Source organism: Capra hircus, chromosome 3 (assembly GCF_001704415.2).
Source record: "Capra hircus breed San Clemente chromosome 3, ASM170441v1, whole genome shotgun sequence".
Lineage (NCBI taxonomy): Eukaryota > Metazoa > Chordata > Mammalia > Artiodactyla > Bovidae > Capra > Capra hircus.
Window position 1 is genome coordinate 62012439 of NC_030810.1, and position 6765 is coordinate 62019203.

The 6765-nt window shown below is 45.1% G+C and overlaps 1 protein-coding gene across 1 annotated transcript in view; it reads right to left on the reverse strand.

Moving 5' to 3' along the window:
- The window catches only part of LPAR3 (lysophosphatidic acid receptor 3), an 83265-nt gene extending 81130 nt beyond the window's left edge, over positions 1-2135 (reverse strand). Inside the window, exon 1 of the mRNA XM_018045685.1 lies at positions 1963-2135. The gene's annotated coding sequence lies outside the window, so the exon portion shown is untranslated. The remainder of the gene's footprint in view (positions 1-1962) is intronic.

A 6765-nucleotide genomic window follows, 5' to 3' on the forward strand; every position in this document is an offset into this window, starting at 1 on the left:
AGTCCTATTCAACTCTTTGTGACCCCATGGACTGTAGCCCACCAGGCTCCTCTGTCCATAGGATTTCCCAGTGGGTTGCCATTTCCTTCTTCAGGGATTCTTCCTGACCCAGGGATCGAACCCAAGTCTCCTGTGTTGGCAGACAGACTCTACCACTGAGATACCAGGGAAACCTAGATATTTAACTAGACCTGACCTAATAATACAAAGAGAATGGTAACTACTACTTATGCACTTGTAAGATTTAGAAATGTGTTACTTAGAGTTAAAGCTACAAAGTTTTGAATTCTAAAGACAAAAATAGAAAACCTGAAAAATGTGTTCAAATAATCTGTTTTTTTAGGTACTTGGTACTCAGATGGACTTCCCAGGTAGTGCTGGTGTTTAAGAACCCACCTGCCAATGCAGGAGATGGAAGAGACATGGGTTTGATCCCTGGGTTGGGAGGAACCCCTGGAGAAGGGAATGGCAACCCACTCCAGTATTCTTGCCTGGAGAATCCCATGGATGGACAGAGGAACCTGGCAGGCAACAGTCAATGGAGCTGCAAAGAGTCGGATATGACAGCATGCGTTCACACACATGCACGCACTTGGTATTATACTGACATAACAATGAATAAGTTATATCCAGATGACTGAATATCACGACATGATACATACAGTCGCATGGTACAAGAGACACCTCCAGAAGCTTATCTCAAGAATAGAAACCTCACTGGCAGGGGTTGCTTGCTGGTCTTTTTTAGAACAGCCCACTTTGTTTGGACAAGCATAGTGTTAATTGAGCAGAGGTGGTGTGTTTCTAACTATCGTTTCTGTTCAAAAAAAGGAAAATTCTATTCACTGGATCAGAACACACAAAATTGGATGCAATTTCTCATGAGAAGTAGGGTTAGCAACCCCTGATAAGTAGTTCACTGGAAAGCCCAATAACTCTCCTTAGCAATACAAAAGTTCATGCATTGATGACATGCTGTGCAGTGCATGAAATAGTAACCGACTGGTGGAGAGGGATCGCCTGTGACTGGCATTTACTTTATTCTCTGACAGAAAAGTAGGAACCGCGAGAAGCTGAAAGAAGCTCTTAACTTCTAAAATAATATGCCAAAGCCAGGTAATACCCAGGGCAGCAAAGAAGTGAGGGGGGAGAAACGCACAGCAGTGACAGTAGTAAGTAACATTTCGTGGAAAATGCCGTTTAAAAATGACCTACATGTTTTGGGGGCAGTTTTAATGATTCCCTTAATAAAACTAAACTGTTTCCAATACGCACAGTCACGCCTCCAAGTACTTACTTGAGAAATTTCTAAGCAAGTTTAGGTAGTTGTAACTTGTTGAAGGAAAGCAATAAAGTAACACTGCTACAGAACAAAGCGCTTTTGTCTACCGATGGTGAGGGGGACCGTCAGGACCTTCACTTACTCAAAGCACTGCCTCTGACAGTTACTAGTGAATTCATAATAACCATTTCCCAAATCTTTGGATACCTCGCATGGTTCGAACTGTTCCCTAACACACCGCCAGCCCGGAAGGAGTTGATGGCTGGAAAATGTTACATCTGTGGGCTCTACGGGAGAACCTCAATTCACCATCGAGGGCTGCAAGATCGAGTTTGGAAAAGAGGGACCTGTGCAAAGGCAGAGCGGAACCTGTGCCTGGCTCTCCGCTCCTCTGCGCCCAGCCCACCAGCTCAGAGCACGGACGGACGCAGCGCGGATTCCGCATCCCGACGGCTTTTTACTCCTAGCGGGAAAAAGGGAAGGCGGAAAGGGCAAGATGTGCTCCACGTCGCCCAAAGAGGTCTGTCCAAGGTACGTGGAATAGGTTTGGGGTCCGGGCTGGACGCCAGGCAACCCAAAAAAGCCCGGGCCGGGCCCGGCAGAGATGAGCCCCGACCTCCCCACGCGGCCCGGCCGGCTGCAGCTCCGGGAACCCTCCCCGAGCTCCGCGCCCCACTCACCGCTCACGCTCGCCCGCGCCGCCGAGCCCGGGAACCGGGACCGCTGCTGCTGCCGCATGCCCTCGGGGCCGAGCGCGACGGGCGACCGGGGCCGGGCGCTAGCAGCGGCGGAGGACGCGGCGGGCGGGCGGGCGGGCGGCGGCGCGCCTCCTCTCCAGTGGCCGCTGAGACTCCCTGGGAACCCAAAGTTTGGCAGAGCGAGGGGCGGGGCCCAGGGGGCGGGGGTGGTCCGCGTCCCGCCCTGCTCCGCCTCTCCCCGCTCCACTCGGCCCGACTGTTCCCACGGGAGAGCGCCCCCCACCGGCGAGGCACGGATCGGCGCTCGGGGCTCTTCAGGTGCCCTTCTGCCTGGGACTGGTCCTCAGGAGTGCGAGCGGCCTCCAGGAGGAGATGGCACTCATTGAAGGACCCCTAGCACCCACAGGCCCTACAGAGCCATACCTTGGAGCCCTGTATTAAAGCACTGTCCCCCTGTTCCTCTCCTCATTCTGCGGGGAGAGATTCCTTTGAAGTGGCTTCAGGAAAGTACAGCCCACGTGGGAGGCAGCTGGCCACTTGCTCTAAAACTGGAATCCCGAAGCCCTTTAAGGGAGCAGGCAGCCGCAGAGGCCAAGGGTGTTTACAGATATTTGATTCGGGGCCTTTCCTAGGCACCTGTTTATTGCAACAGGGAACAAAAAATATTTAAAGTTCTTGTAAGAGAATTATGGGCCTCTTGGGGTCAAGAGTCTTGGATACTGTTTCTCAAAACTGAAATTTAAAGCCTCCATTGACCCACCTTTGGTAAAGAAGGAAGGTGCAAAGTAAAACAATGTTTGTCATGAAGACTTTGTTCTCTCTAAAGTCTGCAAAGCAAAAAAGGCACAGACATGCAGAGAGTCGCGTTTTCCCAGTGACCACACAGGAGGGAAATACGGTAAATTGAGGTCCTTCCTCCTCATGCTTCAAAACCTTGGGAAACCCAGACAGAAGAGGAGAAGTCTTCCTGTAACCCTTTGCCATTCATTCATCATTCAATGCTGATATTGGGTCCTTTTGTATGCTAACTGGGAATCATATCCCAGGAAACAATCTGGATGATAACTTCCCTCTTACCATTAAAGCAATTCTGCTCCCCCTGCAAATAATAATGTTTTATTCTTTATGCAATGGATCTCATCCCGTAGGCCTAGTGTGCTTCAAACTTTCATAGAGATTGGGTTATATGTTCATCAACATGTGCCCAAAATATCGTTGCTTCCTCTGGGTGTGCAGAAAACGACTGTGGTGTCTTACAGGTGAATTGTATATAGAGAGATACAACTTGCAGTTAGTGCTAAAGATCATGTTTACCAGAACAAGCAAAACTCTTACAGACGATATATATGAGAATGAGGCCAGGGGAGTGAACAGCTCAACTCAGATAACAGTGCTGAAGGGCAGTGTGGTAAACACAGAAATTCTCAACCACCAGCACTTACCAAATGCTTGACTCAATAAATCTGTAGTATGTTGAGTGAGTAACTTGCAGGCTGGACTGGGAACTGTAAATACCTCATAGAACCTTCTTTTTGCTGAGAAATTTGTTCCAAGTTCCAAACAACTTATTAGCAAAGGAATTTTGGCAACTCATTATGTTGTAACTTGGGAACTTCCTGAACTGGAGCAACGCAAAGTGGAACAGGGATCTTGTAGACCCAGATGTGATTACCTTTGAAGTATGAATCCTTAAAAGGGAGAAAGGAGAAGGAAAGATGGTGAACTGTGTTGCAAAAGGAAAAAGACATTCTAACTAGATGGTTTTTAATAAATCTGAGCAGAAGACAAGGAAGTGATGCGAGAAAGATATGCAGAGGGGATGGGGCAGGAAGAACAGCTAGTTTATTGACCTATAGGCAGGAACAGGAAAAAGGAGATAGGACGCAAAGGGCAAGTAAAGAGACAAATGTGGCTCTAAATTCTAGTTTTGTGGAGGGATTATCGACCAGATTCTGTAAATCCTTGTAGGGCCTACAGTATCTCACTTTTCTACCAAAAAAAAAAATTTTTTTTTTAATCAGTAAAACCAAATTAAAATTAACAGCAAAAAATGGTAAACACAAAACCTGAGGATATGCTTTGCCTTAAAGATCACTGGCTGGAAAATCATTCAAAACTTTTTCAACAAACATTTACTGATCAGCTTCCTGTATACAAACTGGTCTAGTTTATGTTCCTGGAGACCCAAAGATTTATAACATTGTTTCTATGAGGGGAAAGGCAGGCCACTGTAGGGGATGGATTCTACAATACTTGATAGAATGGAATAGTGATGGCTGGAAGAACAGTTACGACCTTGGAGAGCTTGTGTCAGCCAGCATTTACTTGGCAGGGAAGAAATGCTGCAAAATAAATAAATAAGCAAACAAAACTAAAACCAGGTCAGCCAGCTGCCATGATGAGAAGCAAAATGGGACATGGGCAGGGCTTATTCCTCTCAGGACTTATGAAAAGAGGCTCCTGTTCCTCAGCCCCCAGCTCAGCTTAGACCTCCAAGTATAGGGCAGGGGCTCGTAGGTTTGTCTTTCTTACCTTTGGGAAGTATCTGAACTGAATCACCGTTCAATTTTGCTTATCTGCCCTAATTAGCAATGCTGATGCTTAAAGCAGGTGAATGGTATAAGGAAGTGGAATGGCAGCTATAAAGTGAGATGTCAGTGGTACCTGAAATAACTGATCTGGAAGGTTCTGAGGAAAGCCTGAAGAAAAGGTCATTTCTAAAGAAACCAAAAGAGAAGATAGAAGGCACAAGGAAGGTGATGGCCATGTAGAGTCTCTCTCAACTGCAACTTCAAGTGGAAAGCCACAGGAAAGTCACAGGAATAGTTCGAAATACCAAAACATCAAAAATCAACATTAATCTAAACTTCATTTAAATTGAGTAAACCATCTCATATGACATGTATGAATCATTCAAAAATATCAGTACTTCTTAGATTTTGATCCCATCACTACTTACTTCTGCATATTTTTATCCTTGTACCAAGTGACCAATTTTGAAAATCATAATGGGGATCTTGCTTGCAGTTTAGTTCAGTTGTTCAGTCATGTCCAACTCTTTGCAACTCCATGGACTGCAGCACGCCGTGCCTCCCTGTCCATCACCAACTCCCGTAGTTTACTCAAACTCATGTGCATTGACTCAGTGATGCCATCCAACCATCTCATCCTCTGTCATCCCCTTTTCCTCCCACCTTCAATTTTTCCCAGCATCAGGGTCTTTTCCAATGAGTCAGTTCTTCACATCAGGTGGCCAGATTATTGGAGTATCAGCTTCAGCATCGGTCCTTTCAATGAATATTCAGGACTGATTTCCTTTAGGATGGACTGGTTGGATCTCCTTGCAGTCCAAGGGACTCTCAAGAGTCTTCTCCAACACCACAGTTCAAAAGCATCAATTCTTCGTTGCTCACCTTTCTTTATATTCCAGCTCTCACATCCATACATGACTACTGGAAAAACCATAGCTTTGACTAGATGAACCTTTGTTGGCAAAGTAATGTCTCTGCTTTTTAATATGCTGTCTAGGTTGGTCATAACTTTTCTTCTAAGGAGCAAGCGTCTTTTAATTTCATGACCGCAGTCACCATCTGCAGTGATTTTGGAGCCCCCCAAAATAAAGTCTGTCACTGTTCCCATTGTTTCCCCATCTATTTACCACGAAGTGATGGGACCAGATGCCATGATCTTAGTTTTCTGAGTATTGAGTTTTAAGCCAACTTTTTCACTATCCTCTTTCACTTTCATCAAGAGGCTCTTTAGTTCTTCTTTGCTTTCTCCCGTAAGGGTGGTGTCATCTGTGTATCTGAAGTTATTGACATTTCTCCCAGTGATCTTGATTCCAGCTTATGCTTCATCCAGCCCAGCGTTTCTCATGATGTACTCTGCATATAAGTTAAATAAGCAGGGTGACAATATACAGCCTTGATGTACTACTTTCCCTATTTGGAACTTGTCTGTTGTTCCATGTCCAGTTCTAACTGTTGCTTCCTGACCTGCATACAGATTTCTCAGAAGGCAGGTCAGGTGGTCTAGTATTCCCATCTCTTTCAGAATTTTCCACAGTTCATTGTGATCCACACAGTCAAAGGCTTTGGCATAGTCAATAAAGTAGACGTAGATGTTTTTTTGGAACTCTCTTGCTTTTTCGCTGATCCAGCAGATGTTGGAAATTTGATCTCTGGTTCCTCTGCCTTTTCTAAATCCAACTTGAACATCTGGAAGTTCACAGTTCACATACTGTTGAAGCCTGGCTTGGAGAATTTTGAGCACTTAATTACTGTGTGAGATGAGTACAATTGTGCAGTAGTTTGAGCATTCTTTGGGATTCCCTTTCTTTGGGATTAGAATGAAAACTGACCTTTTCCTGTCCTGTGGCAACTGCTGAGTTTTCCAAATTTGCTGGCATATTAAATGTAGCACTTTCACAGCATCATCTTTCAGGATTTGAAATAGCTCAACTGGAATTCCATCACCTCCACTAGCTTTGTTTGTAGTGATGCTTCCTAAGGCCCACTTGACTTCGCATTTCAGGATGTCTGGCTCTAGGTGATTATCTGGGTCTTGAAGATCTTTTTTATATAGTTTTCTGTGCATTCTTGCCACTTTTTCTTAATATCTTCTGCTTCTGTTAGGCCCATACCATTTCTGTCCTTTATTGTGCCCATCTTTGCATGAAATCTTCCCTTGGTATATCTAATTTTCTTGAAGAGATCTCTAGACTTTCCCATTATATTGTTTTCCTCTATTTCTTTGCATTGATTGCTGAGGAAGGCTTTATCTTTC